This window comes from Triticum urartu, chromosome 4A (genome assembly GCF_056163025.1).
Source record: "Triticum urartu cultivar PI428250 chromosome 4A, HENAU_Tu73, whole genome shotgun sequence".
Lineage (NCBI taxonomy): Eukaryota > Viridiplantae > Streptophyta > Magnoliopsida > Poales > Poaceae > Triticum > Triticum urartu.
This window is the reverse complement of record NC_141876.1, coordinates 616,458,028-616,463,504: the sequence shown is the minus strand read 5'-3', so window position 1 is coordinate 616,463,504 and position 5,477 is coordinate 616,458,028. Positions and strand designations below refer to the sequence as shown.

Genomic DNA, 5,477 nt, shown 5'->3' with positions numbered 1-5,477 from the left:
CTACACTCTAGTATAGAAGAAACGAGTTGGTGAACTCCAAACGAGCCAACCATCCGATAAATCAAATCCAAGGATTCCTGAATTTATTTTTGATGTGTCAATCCTCACTTAACATATACTCCCTCCGTTCCTAAATATTTGTCTTTCTAGACATTTCAAATGACTACTACATATGGATGTATGTAGACATATTTTAGAGTGTAGATTCACTCGTTTTGCTCCGTATATAGTCACTTGTTGAAATGCCTAGAAAGACAAGTATTTAGGAACGGAGGGAGTAGTTAATTAATCCTCGATTCGACACAACTCAAAATAGATATTTATTCCAAAGTACATTGCTCGTGCGATATATATTTGCACATTCCGAGGTACTAATAAAAAGGTAAAGCGGACGGATGATACATACGCTTAGACATGCAACCTGGGCAGAAATCAGCGAATGACAGACAGCATAGTGTTTTGCCATACAGTTCTTCTAATCGACACTTCAGTGAGTTAGACCTTGCTTTTCTTTTTCCTTTTTTTGAGCGAAGTGAGTTCGATCTTGTTGTTTGGCAGATTCCTCGACATGCCCACCAAAAACTTGACCAATAGATGGACAGAAGCATCACTGTCTCGGTATATGATTTCACAAAGCCTAAGCTTCTTGCACTTGAAATGCTCCAGGTCCTTAGAATATGATTGGTGGCGTTCCATCACCTCCTTTGTAGGCTGGAAATCCAAGACCTGTTTTACAGCGCATAGGAGTGGAATTAATATCACACAATGTATTGAGTTATGGTAATATATAGTTCGTGAAATAAGTCATAGTCACACCCTGCAATGGCGCATGGTGAGCTTCTGCAGGTTAGGTCAGTTCCACAGGTATTGCTGTAGGCCGAGGAAGTCATCGCTGATACGGCACACATCCAGGAACAAGGTTCTCAGGTTCTTAAACTTGAACAGAGGAAGGTTCTCATGACTGTCATTGAACAACAACTGAAACCCAGATAGATAGATATAAGATAGATAGACAGTCATTTTGTTATCTTTGAATTCTCCCGGATAAATTAATTAAGGAGATGCAAACTGAGTAAATAAAAGTGGGTATATATATATCAAGATTCAAGAAGAAGATATTACCGTGACCGCAAAATTCGACCAGTGCAAGGTTGTGACATTAGACAGCGCGCCAAAAATGCCTAATTGGTGCTTCACGTCCTCCTGGATCCAGCGCAGATGAAACGATATGTGGTTCGGTTGGGTCAACAATGTGATGGAGCTCCTCACCGAGGCGGAGAGAAACAAGCGCAGGGGCGTCTATAACCAACTTGAAAGCTTCAAATTCATTCATAATGTACTCGCCATGGACGACCAATTTCTTGAGCGAGGAGGAGGCGATCCTGATATTGCTGGTGAGCAAGAACCAGCATTTTTCCAGTCGCACCTCCTCCAGAGCAGGGCAGCGGGAGATGCTGATGTGGCTCGCGAGATCTGTCAGTTGCAATTCCACGCTTGAAAGACGCAACCTTCTGAGCCCGCGAGGCCATGTATCTCCTATGTCGCGGCGGAGCCAATGATTCCCGATGGTGACGGTGGACCCGTGCAGCCGAAAGTCCTCCAAGAGCGTGAACTCATGGCCGCGCAGAAAGTTGGTCGTGAAGTACTCAGGATTGTAGCGGGTATAAAACTCCCGCTCGTCGATGTCGAGGCACGGCACGGCGCGCCAGAGGTGCCGCCACCGCGCGGCGAGCGCGCACGTCTGCACCGCCTGTTAGTAGTAATCTTGATTATACTAGTGGTTAGCGGCATGCATGAGTTAGTTGCTCGCCAGCCTGGTGGATATGCCTTGCATGTGTGCGTGTGCATGGGCTAGCCAGTTCGTTTGGCACGTCCGTGCGGTGCGGATCGTGGCCGCCGAGTCGTGGCCTGCATGTGCGGGAGAAGCTGGTCGAGTGGAGCGGCCGTAGCTGAGTCGTGTGTGTGTGCGCCTGTGTGAGCCAGCGGGTATAAAGACCCTCCTCATGTACTGATCAAAGTGCGCCGGTATGAGCCGAGCCTAGGACCAGAGATGAGGTAGTCTCTACCGGGACCATGGTGTGCGCCCGGTCGGCTGTGAGAAAGAGCTCCTCTGGATAGGCTGCGGTGTGTTGCCACGCCTGGGTATGTGCCCAGTAAAGTGAGGTCGTTCGTGCGGCCGAGGCGCCGTTCGTGCGGCGGAGGCGTTTGTGCGCCGGAAAAATTGTATGCTCCATCTTCCACCTTCTTTTGTGTGAGTGAGAGAAAAAGAGCTATCTGGGTTTGTCCCAACACCGCCTGCCGGGCCTTGGGGCGCGAGAGGATGGCGCGGAGGAGATCATCCGGCAGCGCGCTCAGCGGCTCAGGCGGTCATCGCCCGCATCACCGCCGCCGCCGTCGTCTGCGTGGCATGGACGCTTCTGCTCGGTGGCGACAAGCATTTCTGTTGTTCTAGATTGGCGCGCGCAGTACGCAGCAGACAACTAATCTGCTGCTGGGTGTAGCTGCGCCGCCGCCGCAATGGCTTCAGAGAAAGATGGGATCGGGGGGATTCGGAAGTGAGGAGAAAGACCGGGAGAAAGCCCTTGGACTGTACTCTATATATGCATAGAACGGGCCCTTTCTATCTTGTTTTTCTTTCTTTATTACTACTATCTTTTCCCTCAAATGGTTTTCCTCCTTTTTCTCTATTTATTAGTTTTTTATTTATTTTTATTTTCTTTCCCACCTCTTCTTTTCTTTTGTTTCCTTCTTAGTTCATGTCCACGGTAAATGTCTTTTGTAGTTTTATGTAGGCTTCACTAATTCATAACCCATTTGTGTTATTTTCTAAAATGTTCTAGTAATATATGGCAACGGTTTTATCACTAACTTTGATACCAAAACATTTGTACCATTTTCACGAGTCGTATGAACAGTTTAGTTGGAAAGAATGAACATTTTGTTTGATGTATTCAAAGACTATAGCTAAAAAATGCGGACCACCATTATTTTTTAACACAATTTCAGATTACCTATGTGATGTTTTCTATTAAATTTTGTGTACTAGTAGTTTTTTCTTTTGTACTAGTAGTTACTTTCTGCATGGAGCAACTCCGACCGTATTTTCCCCATATCAAGTTGTGGGTGTTGTGTGAGGGGGTAGTTTCTTATTTTCCCCATCAACAAAAAAACTCAAGGGGCCACAGATGGTGATAGATGGTCAAAAGCGTATGGTCGACCGTGGCGGGGAGTATCACTGGGGTTTGGGTAGGGATGGGGAGCCCCTATTCCCCCCCCCCCCCCTGCATACGCGGATCACAGAAAAGTGGGGTCGCATAGAGGTCCGTTGAACAGGGAGGTGGGCTAGGTGAGTATTGGAGTGTGTTTTACGCGCAAAACTCACAAAATGATGTAACGAGGACGGGGACCTGTGTTGGGTTGCTCTTAAAGGATAGATTAATGACAAAATTTCTAGACACCAACCACCGCAGTCATGTCCCATGTTTATAATCCAAAAACCATAATTCTATGGATGATCGTACAAAATCCCACACATCAATCCGGAAAAATAAGGTCATGGAGAAGTAAATGTGCTAAAAAAAAGAATGTATAACAAAACATATAAATGAAACCCTACAAAGAAATGCCATGCGAGATGAAGCTTTGTCCAGATTGACCCCCCAAACATCAAGAAAATAGATACAAGCACATAGAAACAATTGCAATGCATCGGAGTTCAGCAAATGAATCTTTGCATGCTTGCAATTTTGTTCCTTTTATTTTCCCTCATGTAGAAGAATACATTTAATTTAAACATAACACATTGAGAGTTCATGTCTCAAAATAATACTACGAATGTAACTTTTATTGAATATATGTTCTAAATTTAGTGCAAGTGTGTCATCCAAATTGACATTGAATTACATATTAAACCTTAATATTTAGATGCATTCTTATGCTCTTAAACTTGGTATATAAAATTGTACTCCCTCTGCCCCAGAAGTGTCAAAAAAACGTCTTACATTATGGGAAAGTGGGAGTACTATTTGAGATAGATGTCGAGAGCGAGTTATAGAAAATATAGAAGTTTAGTACCATGGTACTCCTTGACCGGGAGTAATGCTACATCGACGGGATATTACGGGGGGAGGGATGTTACGGAGTGCTTGTGACTTGGCATGCTGTGACTGATATAAGGGGGCGGGACGGGCCCCACCCACCTGAAATTCAGAGTAGGGGATAGTTCGTAATGAGCCCGTTAGTTTAGCATTTTAACCTTGATCGGTGTCGGAGAACCACTCCAATCCGACCGTTTATTCAAAGAGTAGTTCTAGGTTTTCAGTAGTCTATGTTGCATCTATTTTTCATATCTACATTCCATGAAAAGCCGAAATTAATAAAAATAAGGTTAGATCATCCTATCCAAACCAGAGCCATCACAACTCTCTTTTCAGTGCATTTCAACTTTGAGTTTACTTCTACATCACCATGTCAAGTTTCTAGTCATAGGGCTTAGTCCTTTAGAGTTTCGAGTTATATTCACTTTAGTCATGTCGCCGCCGCATCATTATCACATCCATTGCCGACCACCACCATCTATCGTATTCCAGAACGTCTCAGCACTGCATCTACCATAATCATACTTGAGGTTGCTTGCATCTTTGCTTGGTCCAATTGGATCCTCTGGCTTTGATTCAAAATAAAGGCATAAAAAATCGGATCCCACCAGATTAGAATTAGTCTCACCATTCGGACCAAAATCGACTTTGGGCAGTGTTCACCAAAATAGGCACAACTTTGTCACATGGACTACTTTCCGGCTCCACGAATACTCAAAATGATCGCAATGATCGTGCACATCCAAAAAGTTCTCCCTGTGTATGCCAAGAGCCCTGGAAGGCCTTCATAGCATTGTCTTGTAACTTAGAAATTTTGCCCTAATTTCAGAACACGATTCATTGCAATTTTTCATATGATAGTAGAAATTATTTGACCATTCATATGAACTCCCATTTGAGTTATTCTTCATGCGTTGTAAAGCTTATGTCAATACACAGCTTGAGAAAAAATATAAATAAATGTATTTTTAAGTGAAGTTGCATAGAGAAACTTTAGTGTATTTCACTTTGTGATCTTCATTTATATCTTGTTGTTCAAGGCATTGTCCTTAATTTTTTCACAACTTTTTACATTATATTTGGAGTTTATTCCTAGGCACTGTCTTAACTGACTTTGCAATCTTGGTTTATATCTTCTTGTTCAAGGCTACTGCATATAATCTGTTGATGCTAGGTGCGTAGTGCCGTGGCCCCATGAGTGTTCTAGGATAGGATCACGTCTCTAGTCCATTCTAGTCCAGGACCAGCACATTACCGTTATTGTGCATTTGTGCAACTTGCATATCTGAATTGATTATGACTAACATGTTGGAAATATGCCCTAGAGGCAATAATAAAAGTATTATTATTATATTTCTTTGTTCATGATAATTGTCTTTA

The 5,477-nt window shown here is 43.5% G+C and overlaps 1 long non-coding RNA gene across 1 annotated transcript; it reads right to left on the bottom strand.

Annotated features, from left to right (window-relative positions):
• Positions 1 to 257: 257 nt before the first annotated feature.
• On the bottom strand, positions 258 to 1,439 carry LOC147977402 (uncharacterized). Its single transcript, XR_015602221.1, has 3 exons — positions 1,123 to 1,439; positions 817 to 978; positions 258 to 726 (listed from the first exon to the last, which is right to left on the bottom strand). It is a non-coding gene; the product is annotated as an uncharacterized LOC147977402 (long non-coding RNA).
• Positions 1,440 to 5,477: the final 4,038 nt, after the last annotated feature.